Below are 22893 nucleotides of genomic sequence, written 5' to 3'. Positions count from 1 at the left end.
GTAGCTAAAGATTACCTTTCTAAATTCGTATTTATGGCATCCAACAAGAGTGAGATAAGGTATCTGTTTGTGGTAACAATTTGGAGCTCTGAATTGACAGGATGAAGAAGTGTATCCCATTCCTCATGACTATTCAGCTGACTAATTACCACAAATGTGATTGCTTCCAGAAATGCTTTAGTACCTCAGAACACTAGACTTTTAAGGCAAGATTATCAGCATGAGAATAAATGAGTTGGCAGGAGATAATATACCCTGAAAATAAGTGTTAAATGATTTATGCATCATTCATAGATGTGATGCTGCAGAGTGTTGAAAAGGTTTTCTTCTTTTGGCTTCTGAAAAATAAGGTTAGGAATATATATGAAAATATATAAATGTTAGATTAGTTTAAAAGATGCAACAAGTACTGCGAAACTAGGTAATGTGGACTTGACATGAGTTGAAATTTGAATAATCTCTGATAGAATCTATATGATCCAATTTGAGTTGGAGAAAGTTAATCAGCATATTTGTGCCAAATTTGCAGTAATAAATATTTGAAGAAATCAATTAAAGAAGAGAATTGGAATCTTTTCACACATTAGGGACTAAAATGTAATTCCACATTTGTAACATTTGAAGCAATTTTCATTATAATTTTTGGTACTTTAAAAATAGTTGTGAAAGTAATTTCTTAAACAGAAAGAAAGAAAGAAAGAAAGAAAGAAAGAAAGAAAGCCTTGATGAGCTTAATGGATTATATCTGATATATTGTTTGTCCACTATAAAAGGCTTCTTGATCCAGCAGAGGGAGCAAGGCTATTTTCACCAATTTGCCCACCCTCCTTGAACCACCCCCCTTGCTGTGTTATGAAGGTTCCTACAACAGTCTGTAGAGGATTGGCTGATGGGGATTCAGGGTTGAGGCTGACTATATGAAGAATGCCTTTCTTCCTCATTCTGTTGATGAAAGTCTGCTGAATAAAAACAAAAGTATTCAATCATTGGACATCAGTAGGCACAACTCAGTGAGAAGAATAAAAATCATTTAAATCAGAAATGTAAAAGACAGACCTTTTTTTTAAAAAAAAAGTACACAATTCACCGTCAAGGACATTTAGACCAATATAGGAAGCTGCCTTGTATCTTTGGTCCATCTAATGCAGTGCCACCTACTCTACCATCTGCTCTCCAGGATCTCAGGCAGATGGTGTACCTGCTACCTCCTCCTTTTAAAACTTGCCTTTGGCATGTAAAGTACATGACCTACAACAGAGAGAGAAAGAGAGATCTCCACTGAATCCCTACGCATCTCACCGTTTGCCAGCTTTAGATATAAAGAACCAATAGAAGGATCATTCCAGATGTACACAGTAGTAATGTTGGAGGACATATTGCTGTCTTATTGCTTAATATAACTTGGGTTTGCTAGATGAATATTTGAGTCATAGAATCAGAGAACTGAATTAGAAGGGACTTCTAGGATCATCTAGTCCAGCAGTTCTCAACCTGTGGGTCCCCAGATGTTGTTGGACTACAACTCCCATCATCCCTGAGCTCTGGCCTTTGAAGGTAGGGGTGATGGGAGTTGTAGTTGAACAACATCTGGGGACCCACAGGTTGAGAAAGGCTGATCTAATCCAACCCTCTACAGTGCAGGAATATGCAGCTGTTCCATACAGGGATTGAACCTGCAACCTTGGTGTCATCAGCACCACACTCTAACCATCTGAGCTATCTATCTCTACCAGGTTCTTTGACTTCAGGTGGATCTGAATAAGGAAACAGACTTGGTAATTGCTTTTGTGTGACAATCCCAATTGCCAGAGGTTGGACTTGGGGGTTCCTTCACACTCTACAGTTCTAGGATTCTAGGATTCATTCCTCTCTAGAAACTGACAGAAGGTAGTAAATGTTCCAGAAAACAATTTTTCTGCATAGGTTACAATTACCCATGCCTTGCCAAACAAGTAAGAATTTAGGCTCAAACGCTGGTAAGACTTACAGAATCATAGAGTTGAAAGGCACCCCAAGTGTCATCTAATCCAAAGCCCAGCAACCCAGGAATCTCTACATGTAGTCTCCCATCTAATTTGAAACTCTACCAGATGCTGCTTAGCTTTGTAAATGTGCTAGCAGTTTTATTGGTGCACCACTAGGAGGTTCTATGAGATGGTGAATTAGCGAAACAAAAATAAAACAACAATAATCCTTATATTTTGGGTGCCTAATATTAAGTACTACAACCTAAATGAAGCACCTGAGTTAAGTAGGATTCCCAGTCTAATTAGTTGCTTCTAAGTTTAGTTTGTATTTTTAAATGCAAATTACTTTAATTGAAAACCAGAAGAAATAAGTCCAGTTAGTATCTCTCTTCATAACCAGCAACACTCCAATTCATAATACTCAGACTTGCTCATGGACAGCCCTTGAGTTTAAAAAAACAGATTCACAAGCATTTGCGTAAAAGTGAATCATGAATAAATTCAGGGAAATTGCAATCTACTCACGGACATTGTGTATACAGGAAAAAAAGAAGCAGAGTTTGTTGAATAAATTATTCACTGTGAATTATTTGTTTAGCTCTAATGATGGGCTTATCATGCAGTTTAATATTTGGAATTAGCATCAGGACAGGATATTCCAGTCACATCACTTCTTCTTTCACCTGTGTATTTTTTAATCCATTGACTCCTTTTTTGTTTTTATATGCTATCCAGTGGGTCAATCCATATGCAAAATTGTTCGCAACAGTTCTGAGCATACTCAGAAGTGTGATTTTAACTTCTGCAGCCAGCCTACCTCCCTGCCTGTGAGCTAGGATACTCTCCCATTCTGCATGTCTGTCTGGGAACAAAGGCTCCCACCTGCCATTCATCTCTCTCTCTCTCTCTCTCTCTCTCTCTCTCTCTCTCTCTCTCTCTCTCTCTCTCTCACACACACACACACACACACACACACACACACACACACACACACACAATAAAAATTTGTTTGCTTCAGAATGGGAGCCTATGCCATCTGGATTTTGCAAGCATTAATAAGGAGTGATAACAAAACCAATAAAGCTTTTGAGATGAAGAGGTGATGTTCCTATACAGTGGTACCTCGGGTTAAGAACTTAATTTGTTCCAGAGGGCCGTTCTTAACCTGAAACTGTTCTTAACCTGAGGCACCACTTTAGCTACTGGGGCCTCTTGCTGCTGCCACCATGCCGCTGGAGCATGATTTCTGTTCTCATCCTGAAGCAAAGTTCTTAACCCGAGGGACTATTTCTGGGTTAGCGGAGTCTGTAACCTGAAGCATCTGTAACCTGATGTCTGTAACCCGAGGTACCACATTATTAGAGTTCCAAAGTATTTCCCATTCATCATAGCCATTTATATTTCTTTTATTAATAAAAATGTTTGGGTATCACCGTTTCATAAAAAAGCAAAGCAGTTTACAACCATACATTTACAGAACAAAAACCTTGGGGGGGGGATTAACATTGGAGATCATCAGCTATCTATTGCAGAAAGATCTTAAGTGCCTGCATAAGCTTGGTAGCATTAAAGTTTTTGGTAGAAGATCTTGATGATCAAGTTGGGATATAAGGATTCAGGTGATACCTGGGACCTAAGTTGTTCAGGTCTTTGTAAATTAATACAAGGACCTGAACCTGGCTCAACAGTGGATGGACTGCCAGTGCAGATGTTCTCAGCCATGTGCCCTCATCAGCAGTCTGGCCAACAGAGCTTCCAATCCAAGCCCAAGGACAGCCTCTCACTGAGAACATTACAGGAATCCAGCCTCAAGGTTACCAGCACATTGACTACAGTGGTCTGGCTCTCCCTGTCCAGGAATGGCCCTAGCTGGCGAATCAGACAGAGGTAGTAAAATGCATTTTTAGGCCACTTGAGCCTCTCATGACAGAGATGTATTCAGGAGTAACCCCAATCTCCGTAACTGCTCCTTCAGAGTGAGTGTGACCTTAGCTATAAAGGGTAACTTGCCTATCTCCTGAACGTATATGGGAACCACCTACCCAAAGAGCCTCTGTCTTTCATAATACTTAACAACAACCAGCCCTGGCAATTTAGCTCAAGGGTGGATGAGTTGTGCACAGTGAGACAGTAGGAATACTGAGTTAATGAAAGCCATCTACTGCAAGTTCAGGGCAGAGATATTTGAACTAGGAATTGGTTTGCTATTGCTTCTGCTAGCAGCATTTTCCAGTCATCAAATTAGTGTGAAATGGGGTGTGGGGGGAACACACATTTAATCCAAACAGCTATGGAAATAGTTCCACGCATCCAAGGTGGAACTATTACCACACACAAAAATCTTCTTTCCAAAAAATTCCAGGAGGATAGCTCCAGAAAGTTTGGTAACTAACTAGAACAGTGTGGGAGGTGGTATGATGATTTTGCAGGGGCAATTGGCAAGAATTGCCTGCCCTCCCTTTTTCTTCCAGCAGTGGTTCCCAATCTTTTTTTGGCCATGTCCACCTAAGCATCTCTAAAATCCTGACACGCCCCCCCCCCGGTGACATATAATAATAATTATTCAAAAAGTGAACTCCTATTCACGTGGAGGAAGGCTAAATGCCATTAACTGTTAATAAACCCATTCTCGAATTGCCCCCCTTAAAAATCAAATTGCCCCCCTGTGGGGTGTGTGACCCATGTGAACCATGGCTTAGTGGATCTCAGTTTCTAGGGACATTTTTGGATACATCCCAGCATGTTTAGAAGAGCAGACATCAATGTGAGAAGCACAATTGTTTTTTAGAAATCATCTCAGGACAAATATTGCCCCCTCAAAAAGCATTCTGTCTTCTTAGTGCTCTTCCCCCCTCCCCAGTGTTACCCATGGATCGAAAGCAGTGGCAAACGGATTACTCAATAACTAACATTTAACAGGAGCTGGGCTGCAACATCGTCTACCAGCTGAAGCTTACAATAGCATTGTCTAACGTGGATTGAACAAAAGTATTATATTATTTAAAATGATGCATCCTTGTGAAGATGCTCATTGTAAGCAATGCGTATATAACAATATAACTAGAAGTGTATGTTTGCGAGGTGTCTCAAGGACAGCAGTAGAATTAACCAAAAATATTGCAGTTACAAAGTGAGCACGTTGCCTCGGTTTAAGCAGAGCAGCAAAAACATCAATGTAGAAAACCAAACGTTTCCCTCCACAGTCTTTGATTGCTTAAGGGTTTTCGACTACTGTTTCCAAGCCTTTGCTGGTACCTGTAAGGCACTGTGATCCTTACAAAATATCCTACACTATTTGAGGTTCATGACACAACATCACTCAGTGTTGGATGGGTGGGTGGGTGGGTGGATTGATTCTGGGTCACAAGCATCTATCAAAAAAGGGAACAACTCAGATAAAGAGCTAAAGTGGATATGATAGGTTACTGAAAAGGTTATCATGAATACATGAATTATTTTCTTTCTGGCTTTCTTTTCTGACTTGAAAAGAAGGCTAATTTGAAATCTTGACATTTCCCTTGGATGCAAGCTTCATATCCACTTCCAGCTGCAAAAGGTTTTTGCAAAACTAGGCTTGGCCCTGCCATCTTAAGTTTATATAAGGTGCAAGGTACTCAGGGCTGTTGCCAGCAACCTGGCGAAGGACTGTTTTATATATGTGATCGATAAGAGCTGATGCAAACATAACACCAAACACTGCTATTCCCTACAGGGCCTGGAGAGGTCTCTGTTTCCTGAACACATTTATACCTGCATAAGCAGCATATTAAATGCAAGTGCAGAGGCATATGCAGTGTTTCAACAGCAGGTTGGCAGTGTTTATGAAGGTTCACAAGCATGCTCTTGATATATTCAAAGATTATTAAATCCATGCATTTAAAAGTAAATCATTGTGCTTGTTTTATTTCTTACCCTTATAATAACTAGCACCAATGTATATCAAAGTGGCATGATGGTATGTGGTGTGTTCCCCCCCCCCCACTTTGGGTTTTTCACATTTGAAGCAAAAGGATTTCTTGCTTAGGCATAAACATGGGGCCTTTTAATTGTTCTTAAGAATAATGACTCAGGCCAAACTAGATACATGGGGCTATCAGAAGCACAGTCCTGCTCTACTCATTGATAAAGCAAGGGTAGGGAAAGTTGTTCATTACGTAAACAGGAGCCCATGAGGAAAGAGAGATAAATCCAGCCTTGTCCTCAGGGGCGAACAAAGGCGTCGTGACACCCTGGGCATCGCTATGTAGGGCGCATGTGTGGTGTCGCTACATACAACACATGCACCGTACGTAGCAGTGCCGCACATGCGCTGTACATAGCAGTTTGCGGGCGCTGCCGCACCATTGCTGTACGGACGGTGCCGGGATCCTCTGCTCACAAACGGAGGATCCTCCACATGCAGCTGCAGCGGCACGATGGCTGCTTGTGCCACCGGGAGCCCCCACGGGGTGCCTTCTTGTCACCCCCGCAGACATGGCACTGCAGACAGGCGGAAAGGGGTTTTAGTCTAATACAATTTGGTCCACATCAAGCAAAATACCACATTGCTTTTCTTTGGTGTCAAGGACATTAAGCTGCAGCCTTGTATAGGTGCTCACCTTCATCTTATGAGGAGGGCAAGTAGGGCCACATTCACTGGCTGTGCCCCCTTTTCTTGCAACCCCATTGCCCAGCCCTGCTGCCTTCCAGGCATCAAATGGAGAAGGCCTAAATTGTGGGGCCTGTTCTGTGCATGTAGACACCCCATATGATTTACAACAGGGATGGGGAGCATCAGGCCCAGAGCCAAAATGCTTCTTTATCTGCCCCTTGGAACTCTTTGCGTGGCGAGTTCCCACCTCCCCCACGGAAATAAAGACACAGGACACCAGTATTTTAGGTTAATGGGCAAAATTAGGCCACAACTTTATTGATTACAGGAATTGAGCGGTATTGGCTTAGGCACTGGTCCTATTGACTAACTGGTTTCAGCCTGATTGCTAGAAGACCGGCAAGGGTTAACCACCAGTAGGGAGAGTCCTGCTGAGGCACGTCAACTAGGAGATCCCCCGGGGTCACTGCTCGGGGGGGGCGTGTCTTAGGCCCACACCTCCATAGGCTTCGGACAGGGCAACGCCCCCCGGAATCCTTTACTGGACTACCCTTCGATATGGGGGAAGGTGATGGCGCTTCCTCCCCCCCCCCACTCATCTGCATAACAATACCCTTACCAATGCCTAACCGCCAATGCCGAGGAAGTTGTGGTGATTTGCTACGAGGTAGGCGAAAAACCAAATGGCTGGTGCCAATTTGCCAGGTGGAAAAAAATTCCTACCAGGCCCCTTGACGGCGACCAACCGAAGTCAGTGGCCCCTGCTTCACACCTCATGTGTTTTTTGCCTGGCTGGAATCTGTCCTGGACCTCTGATAATGCTTCTTGCTTGCCAGGACCCTCCAGCACCCCCAGAAGGTGTCCGGGCTAAAAGAGGTTCCCCACCCCTTATTTAGAATACTGATTGTGCCGGGATCTCAATCACATGGGGAGCATTAATGTGTAGAGTGGGTTCCCCACTTGAGATCTACCCCACCCAGGTCATGGAAGATGGCAAGCCTGGGCAACATCATCTCTTCCCATCAGATGATTGTACTTCTCTGAGGGATAGAATTGACCAAGTAGGTCTACCCTGTATCTTAAAAGTGCTTCAGGGATTCTTGTAAATAAGCATGAACCAAGTAGGTTAAGCACCAACAAAGGAAGATGGAGGTCCTATAATTTAACCACTGTGTAGAAGAGAGAATTTGGGTGATCTTATGGTGAAATGAGAGAAGCTGGAGCTGGTCACATCCTATGTTCTCTAGAATTGTTACAGCACCCTGTGTTCCTTTAATAAAATAATACTTTATAAATTGACCTTTCCTGCTTTCAATGACCAGCATCTATACTCGAGGTTTTAAAATCAACCTTTTTGGAAGCACTACTTTTCCATACAACATATTTGAAGGCATATGATACGCTCTTTTCAGGCATATTTTGATTTTAAAATAAACCTGAACTTGAATTTTCCTGTGTTTTTACATTTTGACTTACTTTATATAGAATTAACATTTAACTTAAATGTTCTCAATAGTACAATAAAAAGATATACTTTTCACCACTGAATTAACTTCACTGACAGCAACTGCAGAAAGCAAAATGGCGGTGTGGTGGGGGAGAGAGAATTAAAATAAAATGTACTTGCTGCATTAACAGCTTTACACAGGAGGGGTTTTAAAAGTTATTTTTCAGGATAAGTGGGTTAAAATTAAATGTCAAATATAATTTGGTTTAAGGAGTTTGAAAGATATGATTGTCCTTAGAGAAATTCTGAAGTCTCAGGTCTCCTTGCCAAATGGATATTTGCATAATAGTGAGGTGTGGGGTTATAGATCACTCTGTGGCAGCATGCCAGACCATAAACAGCTTGGTAAAGCTGTTTAAAAAAAAGTTCCATCGGATCCACATTAATCATAGCAAGAAATTGGAATCTTATTTAAAATATGATGTGCATTGACATCTCTTGCCCCCCCCTTTACTTTATTAAGCAAGTAAAGAATTCGGAAACATATAGATCTTTTCATTTCTTTGGGTTTCACACAAATGCGGAAACTGAATGTTGACATATATTTATGTGCGTTCTTGCACACCTTACACTTTGTTAAATGCTTTTGAGCATCAGCCTTATAAAAACATGATGTCTGAAGCAATTCTATCAATCCACAGTTGTGGAAATCTTCCAGTCAACAGCTGGAGGGGGAGGGGACAGATTAAAAATTAGTGGTTGGGGCCTTTGAAAATATTATATACTCACATTTTGGTTAAAGTGAAACAAGCTCCACATTACCACCTGGTTCCTTGCTTCTCCTGTATAAATTATTACGCCTTCTTACAATATATATAATATATTGGAGAGTGACTGAGGAAAAGGCAATTTATAGTTCAATGACAAACTGCATTGTGTGAGAAAAGTACTGCGGACCTGTTTTAAAATAGCAGGCCAGCGTGCACCTAGCTGGCTTTCTTTTATATCCTGTGGATTTTCTACACGGTTGGATAGATGCACTGGCAGCATGCTATGCATCCCAAAGCATTTACCAATTGTTGGTCTCAAGGCTTTGCCTACACTCAGTGGGATTTTGTCAACGGTAACCTTGAGGGCAGGTGTCAAAAAACTGGGTGGAGAGATTTTCCCTTTATTGATCCTCTCCAATTCCACATATACTGGCAAAAATGAAGGAGATTTGTGGTCAAATACAGAACTTGCCGTATCACCCATACTGCAGAAATGAGGACTTAGGATTTTTATGTGGTGTATAGCAACCTGCTGTGCAGTTTATCTACTACAATATCACAGTGTGCTTAGATGCCTTTGTATGCACAGATTATGGTCCCTATTCAGAGAAGACAGACACACTCAGTGGGGAGTCGCATTGCAACCTGCTTTTGGAATTACCTCTAATTTTGAGGGGAGGGGGAAGCATCTGGCAGTGTCACGTAGAAGTGATGCTAAAGCATGGCCAGTATACGTGAATCAGTATGTAGATATTATTGTATCGCAATATTATGATTGTTGTAACCCAAAACCATTTATTTCCTCTTGGGCACGCCCTCACTTATATCTGTGCTCTGCTCTAGAGACTGTTTATGGGAATCTGAGTTCTGCTGCATTCACGGGACTCATTTGCTCCCATGAGCCTCCACTGAGCAAATGTCAATTGGATTTTCCGTGGATTGACGTTTGCTCTGCTTCAGCACTACATAGCAAGTTTTCCTGGGGGAAGGGGTGGGAGAAGTGGAAAACTGTGCTTTCTAGACATGGGGCAAGCAGAAGTCTGGATGAGCCCTTAGTCTTGATTGCTTTCATGAATGGCTCTTTTCTTTTCTTTTCTTTTCTTTTCTTTCTAATTCCGATGAAAAACGGTTGTATCCAGGGGTGTAACATCAGTGGAATGAAGAGGGAAGTAATTTCCACCTGTACCTTTTCTCCTTACAGCTCCTCACACCCTCTCCAAATCTGCTTCAGAGGGTTGGGGAACACTTCTGAGAAGATGGAGGAGGCAGGTATGGACATAGCTGTCAACCTTCCCTTTTTTTGCGGGAAATTCCCTTATTCCAGCCAGTGGCGTAGCGTGGGTTGTCAGCACCCGGGGCAAGGCAAGTAATTTGCGCCCCCTAACCCGTGGATTTGCGCCCCCTAACCCGTGGATTTGCGCCCACTAACCCTAACCCCCAGATGTTGCGCCCGGTGCAGCCCGCCCCCTCTGCACCCCCCACGCTACGCCACTGATTCCAGCACCATTTCCAGCTGCTTCCCGCTGCTATCCCGGATTGTTAGATATCCCGTAGACTGACCCTGGGACAAGTGAGGCTGCTGATCCCTTATTTTTGAGGCTGCTGATCCCTTATTTTCAAATCTGAAAGTTGATAGCTATGGGTATGGAAGACTGCAGAGGAGAAGGTTGGAAATTGCTCTTCCCTCGTTGATCTGCTAACAGAAGTCTTGGTGTCAGCTAAGCAATAGTAATGGACACACACACACAATTACTTTACATATCTTTGTATTTTAAAGAGCATTTTGGGAACTATATGATTCTGTTTGTTTCAGTTTCATACCATTGTGTAAGCTAAGAACGCTACACACTACATTGTTGTAGTCTATCCATTTTGCTCCTGAGAAAATCACTAGCATTGGACTTGACAGAAACAAGCGTGCTATGAACTCCTTCCTTGTTTCTGGAGCTGTGAGTTAATATATAGCTCAGGCTGAATTTATAGCACTGGGTGGTTAATAACTAGGAAGTCACTGCTGCCCAGATTTAACTGTAAAGAAGTTAGCTTACTTATTGCTTTAACCGCAGCAAGCTGATATTAAATCTCATAATACTCACAGGCAGTTTGAATGCGTTATTGAGCAGAAGCAGTACAGATGGGGTATGTATGCAGCAACCTGAAGCCAATTCATAATACTTGCCAAGAAAGTTCAGTAATAAGGGCATGGTGGTTGATTTGATATCGTTTGGATAACACTCGCTTGTGTCTTAATGACAGTTCTTGAAACATTGTGCATATTTGAGCTATATTTAAAACGTTGTTAATCCTTTCCAAAAAGTCATCATGAAAAGGGCTATTTGCAAGGGGTTCTTAAAATAGGTTTAAACTTTTGACTATAAAATTCTGAAAAAATGAAGTATTTGGAATGAGGTGAACACACTGCTTTATTTATTATTACTGCCTTAAGCATAAGTTTCAGGATATGCCAGTAAGTGGCATATGACATATCCAAATGCTATTTTAAAATAATCTGCTTCAAGAATTCTAAGTTTTGAAAAACTTTAGTTTGCCTAAGCTTGTGGGTTATTGGCAGGGCTTGTTTTCAGCCGTAACTCACCGGAAATCAGTTCCGGTGCCTCTCAGGTGGGCGCCATTACAGTGGTACCTCGAGTTAAGAACTTAATTCGTTCTGGAGGTCCGTTCTTAACCTGAAGACCACTTTAGCTAATGGGACCTCCTGCTTCCGCCATGCCACCAGAGCACAATTTATGTTCTCATCCTGAAGCAAAGTTCTTAACCCGAGGTACTATTCCTGGGTTAGCGGAGTCTGTAACCTGAAGCGTATGTAACCCGAGGTACCACTGTATAAGAGAACAAAGGAGGTGAATTCCAGCACCTCTTTTCCTAGAAAAAGACCACTGGTTATTGGAGATAGCTAAAGATGGAGGGCACAAGGAGAAGGGGACGACAGAGGACGAGATGGTTGGACAGTGTTCTCGAAGCCACAAACATGAGTCTGACCAAACTGCGTGAGGCAGTGGAAGACAGAACTGCCTGGCGTGCTCTGGTCCATGGGGTCATGAAGAGTTGGACATGACTAAACGACTAAACAACAACAAACTAAATCATCTATTGGAACTCTTCCTTTAAACATTAGGAGGGCTGGTGTGGTTTGCCCTTACACTCCATGCCTGCTTTCATCATTACCATATAGCTACGGGATTGGTGACTTGGTCTGGATAGGAATCCCTTCCAGACCTGTGATTCTGTATTAGACTCTCAAAGAAGAACCTGCTGAACTGGCCTTGTCACCCTAGGAAAGAGAACAATAGGCTGAGTTTTTTTGAGTGTGTGGTTTTTGGGTAAACTGGAACCTGTGGAGAGAGGGGCTTGCCTTCTTGGTGTGCTGGATCCAAAGCTTTAGCTTTTGTGGGCTTACAAAACAAAACAAAACAAAACAAAACAAAACAAAACAGGGTGTAAATATATGTAAATGAAACAATATATCCTAAAGACACCATAGTCCCTGTTGCCCTGTTGGAGGTGGCTGCTACCCAGGTAGTGTTGACTCATGACTGGGCCTTTTCAGTGGTATTGCACATTTGTGGAACCAGCCCCGCCCCCCCGCCCCCCGGTGGGATGTGCCTGTCTTTGTCATTGTTGATTTTCCGAAGAAATTTAAGAAAGTGTATTCCTACACTTTTGATGGCTGAAAGATACTGGTCTCAGCAACTTAGCAACTGTGAGGACATGTTTAAATGCTTCCTTGTGTTCTACATCTTTATAAATTGTTTTGAAATGTTTTATATTATTTTAATTTGCATTGCTTTATCTTTCTGATGTTTGCCACCTTGGGCAGCTTTGGGACAAAGGGTAGGATATAATTATTTTAATGAAATAAATCTAAACTCAGGAACCTACCATTTATGGATACACATCAAGTAGTAGTAGTAGTAGTAATAATAATAATAATAATAATAATAATAATAATAATAATAATAATAATAATAATAATATCTTTATTGTCATTGCCCCCTTCGGGGACAACGAAATTACTTGACTGCTCCATAAAAACACTAATTAAACAATACAGTATAATACAGCAAGGGAGATTAGATGACTTTCAAAGTCCGGGCTTCCCATTCAGGGCCGAGATTGCTCTGGAGAAGAAGCTGTTCTTAAGACGGCTCGTTCTTGCCTTCATCGTCCTGTATCTCCGTCCCGATGGCAAGAGCTCGAAGAGGCAGTGACCAGGATGCGATGGATCTTTTACTATGTCCAGTGCCTTCCTATGGCACCTTGAGGCATAAATCTGCTCTAAGGTGGAGAGTGGGCAGCCAACAATGCTCTCTGCTGCCTTAACAACCCTGCACAACCCCATCCTGTCCTGGGTAGTACAGCTTCCGTACCACACACATAAGCCATAAGTGAGCACGCTCTCAATGGCACAGTGATAGAAGGCAAGCAGCAGTTTCTGCGGAAGATGGTTTTTCCTTAGTATTCTCAAAAAGTACAGTCTCTGCTGCGCCTTCTTCACAAGCCCTCTTGTGTTGACACTCCAGGACAGATCCTCTTGTAATTCAGTGCCCAAAAATCTGAACATTGTTACCCTCTCCACACAGACCCCATCAATCAAAAGTGGCTGGACATTGCTCTTCTGTCTCCTGAAGTCCACCACAAGCTCCTTTGTCTTCCTTGTATTTATGAGCAAGTTGTTAGCTCTGCACCACTCTATCAGCCGCTCCACCTCATCTTTGCTACACGGATACCTCTCTTTAGATCGGCTCTAGCTAAGCTGTACAGCGACTTATTTCCACTTTAGCAACCCCTGGACCTCCCTTGTCATCCAGGGCTTCCTGTTTGGGTAGATCTTTATCCGGCGCCTCCGTGTTACATCGTAAGTGCAGAACCTAATATAGTCCAACCAGTGGCGTAGCGTGGGGGGTGCAAGGGGGGCCGGCCGCACCGGGTGCAACATCTGGGGGGGGGCGCTCGCTGCCTCCGGAGTTGCCGAAGAGCCTCGGGCGCAGGCTGTAGCAGAGCCACATGTCTCGCGGAACCGACGGGCTTTGCGCGCGTCCGGGCTGAAGGCGTCCGGCAGGCAGCGGCCCTCAGCGCTGGCCGCGGTCCCCGCGCGTCAGGGCCACGGAGGACGCGCCAGGCAGCCCCTCCTCACAGCCCCGCCTCCGCCGCTGCTGCTGCAGCTGCTGGGCCATGTTGCATTTTCCTCGCCTCTCTGCCCCCCTCCTCCTCCGGGCAAGCGGCGTCGTTTGGGCGGCAGCGCCAGCGGCAACTCGCCTCAGATCGGCAGGTTAGGGGTTAGGGGGGGCGCAAATTACTTGCCTTGCCCCGGGTTAGGGGGCGCAAATTACTTGCCTTGCCCCGGGTGCTGACAACTCACGCTACGCCGCTGAGTCCAACACTTGCTCAATATGAGTCTCTACATCCTGTTGGGCGAATACCTCCCAATCGGTGTCATGAAAACAGTCTTGTAGTTGTTGGGATGCTTCAGCTGGCCATATTGTAATATCCCTCTTTATAGCTGGAGTCCGTTTCCTCAATGGAATATATTCAGGAGTCAGGAGCAGGGACACATGATCAGATTGACCTAGATGTGCCAATGGTTCGGCCTTAAGTAAGGATCATCTCAGGGTGTAATTGGCTGACATGGTTGTGAGAATGGGTGGTGAATAAGAGAATAAAGGAAGCCACTTTGCAACATTTGAGATGCACCACTGAATTCAGGAGAGGATGCTTGGATCTGGTACATAATGGGGAGCATCAAGAGAGATGCCATGTTCCAGTATTTTGCAATGCCAAAATGTAGGTGAAGGCATTCAAAGCAGTCTTAAACGCAATGTTAAGTTTCAGCTCAGTCATCCTTAGTACTTCCTAGAAATCACTCAGCATCTGAGGCTGGCATCTGATGGACTATAGGATCTGTTAGATCTCCCTTTCAGAGAGTTGTGAAAGAGATCTGCCCTCAGAGAGGGAGATCTGTCATTGGATGCCTTCCCAGTGAGACTGTGGGGACAGGTGCAGAAAGGAAGGATCTACATCCCATCCATTATCCTAATATTGCTCCTGAATGAGGAAGAAACATTGCCAGTCCTGGAATTGGCTTAATTAGTCCCCCACCCCCGGTGTCTATGGGAGGGGAAAGGGGTTTAAGAGAGAGAGAATACTTGTATGTGGAACTGAAAATAACCTGGGAATTCCCGAACATGTCCTCTTTGGGGGGGGGGTCCTACATACCCATCTGAGGTGTGTGTGAAATTTTACATTTTAAAGCAAATGTCCTGGATTTGGGGTTGTTGGGTTTGTGTGTGTGTGTGTGTGTGTGTGTGTGTGTGTGTGTCCGTGCGCAGATGGTTCTGGCTCTGGTGTGGGTGGTTCTGCCTTGGCGGCAGCGGAGAAATTATTGTATGATTGCCCTAAAAAAACTCAACAACTTTTTCTGTCCAGATTTTATCTCTTGAAATATGGGAACCCTCCTCCCTCCAGCATTTTGGATTTCTCTGCCCATGAATTTGGCTTCATGCACTTGATGGTGCAATGGTTTTGATGCTGAGCTTTTTGTTTTTTGAATGAATGAATATCCTTAGCCCAGAAATCCATTGTAAGAAAAATGAAGCTGGGGGGATGCTGCTGCACATTTAAGTAACAGGACCCATTTGCCCACTTCCTCTGTCACAGGTGGCTGTTTGGCAAGGACATGCCATTTAAGAATTCTAGGCTAGGGGATGCCTTTGGGCTGTGAACTTTTTTCCCCCTCCTCCTTCTTTTAATTGCTCCCATAAGCCTGTAGAGTTACTCCTTCACCAGAAAAGAAAAGAAGAAAAGATAGAAAAAAGAATTACATGTTTTTAAAAAAGCACATCCAATTAAGTGCGACTTGCGGTGTTAAGCAGACAGCATTGTTAAAAAAAAGTCACAACAGACTTGTGAAAACATGTTTCTTCAGTATTAATTATGCAATGATGGAAGACACTGGATGTTACATACATCTTGTCTTAGCTCTAAATTAAATGCACATCCATGCTTTTTTCAAGGGAAGCTGTTGTTATTTAACTTGCTTTTGGCACACAATAACATTGGTAACTCATACGTATGTGTCTTTTTTGCTGCTAAACCATGAACATCTAGCTGCCATACCATCACAACATTTTATTTTTAAAGGACTTGTTTTCAAATAAATGATTGCACTACATCTACGAAAGCCCCAGTAATCAAGTCCAGATCTCGGCACCTCTCATGTATGCTTTTCCAGCAGGAGTTTTACATTGAATCCCTAATTTAAAAAGCTTTTAGCAGGAGGCAGCTTGAGTCTGAAGCTGTCAGTTTTCTCCTTGTCCTTGATGCATACCAAGAAAGAGATTTTACTTTTAAAGATGCTTGAGTTCCTTGAGACATTTGTATTCAAACATTACTCCCTCCCCTTTTTTGTGTCTTTCTCATGGGAACACAGCTCTACTCTTCAAATGGAAAAGAAATAATAAAATACATCAGGAACAGTGGACCCCAGACCTAGTGTTTCTCTCCTTGTCTTGGAATGTTATTTCCATATAGAAAGCTACTCTAATGGGACACTTGTAAATGGCAGGGAATTTAGCCCTCGTGGAGTCTTCTCTAGAAATTGGATTTTTGCTTAAGCAAACAGCAAACCATGCAGCAGGGAAAAAGCTATTTATTTGGCTGCCTCTTGAAGAGCCTTACAAAAATACAATTCAGTTTGCTATGATCAGTCAAGTCAATCTAGTCAGCACCATATATATATATATATATATATAGTATTAGTTCAACTAGTACTAGTAGAATCAGCTCTTTAAAGTGTAGTCAGACTTAGTACAAAATATTTTACATTTTGCCTACATTTAAGTCAGAAAGAAAGCAAAATCAAGCAGCTTTGTCATCAACACAGGGATCTTTGTTTAGAATTCATGAAACCAAGCACCAACATATAGAGGGGATGTATATTTTCAGCTTCTTCTGGAACACGTAAACGTGACCATGAATCAGATCATTATTTAGGTATGAACTCTATGATCTTTATTTCTGCTTCCCACTTTTTCCTCTCATTTCATTCAAGGCTTGCAGAGCTCACCGTTCAGAATATGCACATTAAGGTTGCAAAAGCAGGGAGTCTCAGTATCTGTGCTCATTTATACTGTGATTTCTTCACATCCATGCCTTTTAAAATCACCATGGCCAATCCAAATATTGCCTTTTCTGTGCCTTCTTCAGAAATTTAGAACTGAGAGCCAAACAAAACAGTTGCCTTAATGTACTGCTGCTGACAATGATACACATACACACACCCATTGCTCTGGTCTGGCTATGGAATGGCGAGATGAAATGAGCAGTTGACAGGATTGCTCCCAAGCATCCTTCCTGGCATAGTGGAGCCAGAGTGGCTTCTTGGTATTCTGGGCAGTTTAGGGCTCTGAATCAAGCCAGAGAAAGACCAGTGCAGAATGCTGCAACATGGTTGATGACAGGAGTGAGAACTTGTTATGATCAAAGGTAGCTAGAGGGTATAATTAGCCTATTACTTGGGATGACTTTTAGATGGTGTGGATCTCAGAGTAAAAAAAACACAAAAGAACATGTTGACACTGGAATATTGCTAGCTGGAGGGAGCTGCAACCTACAGTAATATTTCAAGAATTCTAACTGTAAGAAACAGTTCAGTGCTTCTTAATGCTAAGAAACAGTTCAGTGATGTGTTTTATTTTCTCTACTCTATTGATTCTGTGGGTTTGTTTGCATGCAACTAGTTCTATCTTAAAACATTTTTTGTCCTAAGAACAATTTCTTATACTTTTAGCAAGCTTTTGACTTTGGTTCATCAGACCTATTACTTCAGTCACCCCATGTCTAAAAGTCAAACTGCACATTACCCAGATATATTCTTGAATACCTAATAGAGTTTCAGGCTGTTTGGCAGAGGTAGTCTGGGAGAAAAAATGCTTCCACCAGCTGACAGTGAAAGGTTCATGGGACAGGAGGATAAACTGGGGGGGGGGCACGCTGGTTGACCTCCTCTCCCTTTCTCACAAGGGTACTGATGTAGCTGGGTACTAATGATAGCTGCCTATGGCTCAGTCATTAAATATATGTACATTTTAGAGTCAGTTAAGTTTCAGCAGTGAATGACCATGTTGCCAACCTGTGCTCAACACAGTAGTGTGCCTACTACAAAACAATTGCAATATTCTCCATTTCATTTGCATGCAGAAAAAAAATATAATTTCCAGGAATGTTGGGAGATTGCCTCAAAATGCATTAAGAATATTGTGGGTTTAGCAAAGTCAGGATGCAAATCAGGATCATCAAACTTTGACAGCATCACTAATATTAGTGCCCGGGAACGCTTCCAAATTCCTACAAACTCTACCAGCTACATTTGAAGGCATTCCTTTTAAAGAGAAGACAACGCCAGAAATTCACAGCTAGTGCAAATAAATAAATAAATAAATAAATGAATGGCACACATACATGTCATTCTCCACCCCATAGCATTTCACAATATGGCTGACATCAGGATGTTACATGTTTTTCTTTGTGCCACATTCATTGGTTACCACAGACTGAGAAGAAGAAAATGCATAGTATGACGAGAGCTTTGAACGGATAATCGGTTTTCTCACTATAAAATCCTCCAGAGCGCTCAGGAGTACATCATATTCCATCAGTCTCTGAGGAGGGGCCCACCAACCTTACAGTGAGGAATTGTTGCTACCAGTCCAAACTTCACCAGAAATGGTTCAACCATGAAAAACAAAAAGGAAGTGTGTTGCTCGCCCCTCCCTTCAGACCTTCAGTCTTGGACTCTCCCCACTTGGGGCAAAGACTACTTTAAGGGTATGTCCTCCTCAATGTGTTTGACAAGTGACCATTAGGGACAGCCCCATAGACATATGCCCATTACACTTGTCCTTCTGAAATAGCATCCTCCCAAATCAACAGCAGACACTTGAAATACATTTAAAGATGTTTCTTGTCAGAGGTCTGAAATCTCTATTGCTCTTACGCCAAGTTCACAGAAGTGTTTCTATTAGGCCAGTGGGAGGTGACCCAAATCCCATTGACTTGAAGTATTTACCGGCTATCAACGATCTTAATAGCTTCTGTTCTCTACAAACACCTAATGAGAGACAGCCAGTTTGGTTTGATTGTGTGATTATTTGACCGAGGCTTGGCTGTTGTTATTGTGAGGAGAAATATGTAGATTATTGTGAAACAATCTAATATCCTCACATAAGTAAAATAACTGCCATTGAACTGTGAATTTTGGTTTTGGCAGTTCATATTTCTACATTTTTTTTATCATCCCCTATAATAAGCTAGAAACATTTTATAAACTTCTAGCATCATTTGGAATGCCTGGTGCATCTTGTTGCAAGCATAAGAACTCATATGGTGACCTTGTGCTTCTCTTCATTGATTTCAATTTAGAGACATCGGCACAGAGAAAAAGGTATTTAACAAAGAAATTGTTAAACCATGTTGGGTAACGTATATGCCAATTACACTGGGACCATGCATGGCTGTGGGGCGTAAGACACATTTGTCACCAAAGGCATCAAGCGCTGTGCACACATCCATGGAGTGAAATCAACTGCTGAGAAAAATACATTGCAGCTGGCTGGCTTTCAGCCTGTGCTGTTAAACAATAGCTTGTGCATAAACATTCACCCAAGTAGGAAATAAATTGTATGCTGATTTCATTTTGTTTTGTTGTGTGTGCTCGTAAAACAAAAGTACCGTCTCCCTGTGTTTAAACACACTGACTCTTAAAATGCTTTGTATTACATTAGTTTGCATTAATGCATTAATGTTTCTAATGCACGGTTTGTAAAACAGGGTCTTCTGATTCTATCTATCTACATGTGAAAACTTCAGGTTTTGGGGGACAGGGATTGTATCAGGAATGTGAGATGATCCCAGACGCAGAAATAGGAGCTCCTGATAACGGTTAAAGCCAATATTCATTTTTTCTTCACTGGTACACCCAGTCAATCATATACATACTATTACATATCTAGTCTGTTTACCTTGAACAAATTCATTTCAGTTCAGCCATTTATCCTCTGGACCTTATATTTGTTTGCTTCCCATTTCTAAAATAATGGCCACATTATTTGATTTTAAATTACATTTTTTATTTTATGTCTAAACTTGTTCTGTTTGATGATATAATCTGCTAGTGGGGCTCCACAGATTTATTCCTTTAAATAAATGTTGGCCCTGCTAGGTATTATGCTGGTTCCCAAAACATTATGAAAAATGTATGTCATTTATTTTTCATTGTTATATATTAAGCATCCCATGTGTATGTGGCTTTTGTATTTCAAAACAAATTAGCAGGGTGAGAATAGTGGCAAAAAATCTCATTTCATTTTTGACTGCCCTTCCTTGCAAGCTGAACACATGCACTGGAAAAAAGCTAGAGAGAAAGAGGGTGGAAATCTATTAACAACTCTAGGCTGTGCTTTGAATTTAGATCCCAATTTTTTAAATTGTTGTCTTTGTAGGGATATATGCAGGGCACGGGATACACGACAAAAAACTGATTGTCTACTGTGGAATTTAAGTGTTGCCTCAATTATTCCATACAGCACTTGAATATACCACTATACAAAGTTATGTTACGCATCAGTGCCCATCCGAACGACCAGGTTCCCCCGATTGCAACTCGGTCTCTTTCAACAAATATCCTGGCAATTTCAATTAACTTTATTGCTTTCAAGATCAGCCCATGCTCTTACTTTCTGATTATCCTGTGGTTAGTGATAAAACTTCATGTTATATCAGTAGGGATAGGAGGCTGGGTTAAGATGGAACCGCAAATGGGAATTTGTATAGTGTATGGAATCTAAGGCCACATGCACACCATGCATTTAAACACTATACAGTGGTACATCAGGTTACATACGCTTCAGGTTACAGACTCCACTAAGCCAGAAATAGTGCTTCAGGTTAAGAACTCTGCTTCAGGATGAGAACAGAAATCGGGCTCCAGTGGTGCAGCGGCAGCAGGAGGCCCCATTAGCTAAAGTGGTGCTTCAGGTTAAGAACAGTTTCAGGTTAAGAACGGACCTCCGTAACAAATTAAGTACTTAACCTGAAGTACCACTGCAATGCCACTTTAACAGCCACAGCTCCACCCAAAGAATTCTGGGAGCTGTAGTTTGTTAAGGGTCCTGAGAGTTGTTAGGAAACCCCTGTTTCCATTCCACGGCTATAATTCCCAGAGTTCGCTGTAAAGAGGGTTTTATTGTTAAACTGCTTTGCGAGGGGACTAGGGCATCTCCTAACAACTCACAGAACCCTTAACAAATTGCAGCTGCCATAATTATTCGGGGGAAACTGTGGCTGTTAAAAGTAGTATCAAAGTTGTATGGTGTGGATGTGACCTACTTGCTGATTCAATTAAAGCTACATAAAGGTGGCAAGAGGGAGAATATAAGCCCTTGTGTTTTTTAAACTGGGAGGCAGGTGGTGATTAATCCACTGACTTGCCCTACAAGAGAAATAATTGAGTCTGGTGCATTGAAGATGACTAATGGAGCAATTCTGTCTATTTCTATACAGAAGTAAGCCATGTAAATCTCAAAGGGACTTACTCTCAAGTAAGTGTATAAAGGACTGCAGTCCAAATGCATCGTTGAGTGACACTTCATTTCTGTTATGGGGAGGGGGGTAAGACTATGGGGAGAGGTCGGGGGAGGAAGTTAGCTGCAACTAAGTGGCCCCGTGTGTTTCAAGAGGGTAAACAGTGCAATCTAGGGCTTGTTTCTCTGAGAGTAAATCTTGTTCTGGTCAATGGTACTTCAGTCCAGATCAGTGTGTATAGTATTGCAGCTTTAGGTGCATAAATGTCCTTGGATTGGAGCCATGGCATTTGGGTGTTCTTCTCTAAGCATTCAGTTCATGATAATTCAAGAATCGTTCACAAGGTAAAGTTGAACATGTCCATTAATTTGTGGTGCTACTGGCTGTAAATAGTATGTGATTCCTAGATGATGTTTTCCAATTATCTCTAATTTGAAGGAAGTGAAACCCCGTGCTTCATAACAAATTAGTGCTTGTGAAACTTTGGCATGCTTGCCCGTCAATTAAGATGCTCACAGTGAGTTACACGGAGCCAGACTCCGCCTGTGGATACCGCACTCTCTTCCTTCTTCATTTCTTGAAAGCACCATCCTCTTCTGCTTTTTAATTCAGCAGAATGGAAACAATGACAAAGACATGGGGAATAGCTGCTCTATAAGGCAGACAAATCTATATTCAGCCATGGGGACTTTCTCCCTTTGTTTATGAGGTGCCATGGCAAATACTAGCACATTTTGGTTGATGAGGGTATGCAACATAAAGGGCAGGATATAACCACACATTTAAAATAGTATTACCACCTGCCTATGGATCAGCTATGCTAGATCAGCAGCAGTAATCAACAAAGTTTCAACAGTTTGAATTTATAAAATACTGCAGTGGTGAATCTCGATATTGTAATGCTTGAGCAGCAGTATTAAAGGCAATTTAACTTGAATTAATAGCAGTAAAATGGTAGCACATCAGATAAAATCTAGAAATTCTTACATTTATGAAACCCAACAGTCTGAATTGTGATAGAATCTTCTTTTTCTCTTCTTTGCTAAACTATGTTTTTGTTAAACTTCAGTTGTTACAATAAAAATTGTAATTGTAGTAAGTATTGGTAATAGACTGTTTGCTCCCCCCTTTCTTCCTTTTGTTAATGTATGCTCGGAAAAGTCATAGCATCCCCCCCATTCTTTTTTAAACAGCAACCAAAGTTTCAAGACAAATACATATGTCTGTGCTGTGTATGTAAAGATGAATTGGAGCAGAGGGGGGAATTTGCAAACATTTGCTCTCTTCATAAAGAAAATAATTTTTGGGTGATTCCCCTCCCCCTAAAAGTTTTATGCAGGTGATTTTGTGTGCGTATGTTGATCTTTTACTTCTGTTTCCTGCCTCCACAGAGGAAGTTGACACTGGATTCCACAGCCACATTCACACATAACTCTACACCAAATCATGGCTTAGCATGAATGTGCAAATGTGCCAGCTCCCAAAGAGGAGATTGCAGCCGCTTTGTTCTTCTGGTTCTGT

At 42.1% G+C, this 22893-nt stretch overlaps 1 long non-coding RNA gene across 1 annotated transcript in view; it reads right to left on the bottom strand.

Annotated features, from left to right (window-relative positions):
• Positions 1–868: 868 nt before the first annotated feature.
• The window catches only part of LOC308581970, a 137744-nt gene continuing 115719 nt past the window's right edge, over positions 869–22893 (bottom strand). The window contains exon 3 of the long non-coding RNA XR_014005421.1: positions 869–959. This is a non-coding gene — a long non-coding RNA (uncharacterized lncRNA). The remainder of the gene's footprint in view (positions 960–22893) is intronic.

The sequence above is a fragment of the Podarcis bocagei genome, assembly GCF_964188305.1.
Source record: "Podarcis bocagei genome assembly, chromosome: 2".
NCBI lineage: Eukaryota > Metazoa > Chordata > Lepidosauria > Squamata > Lacertidae > Podarcis > Podarcis bocagei.
This window is presented reverse-complemented; position numbering and strand designations above follow the sequence as displayed.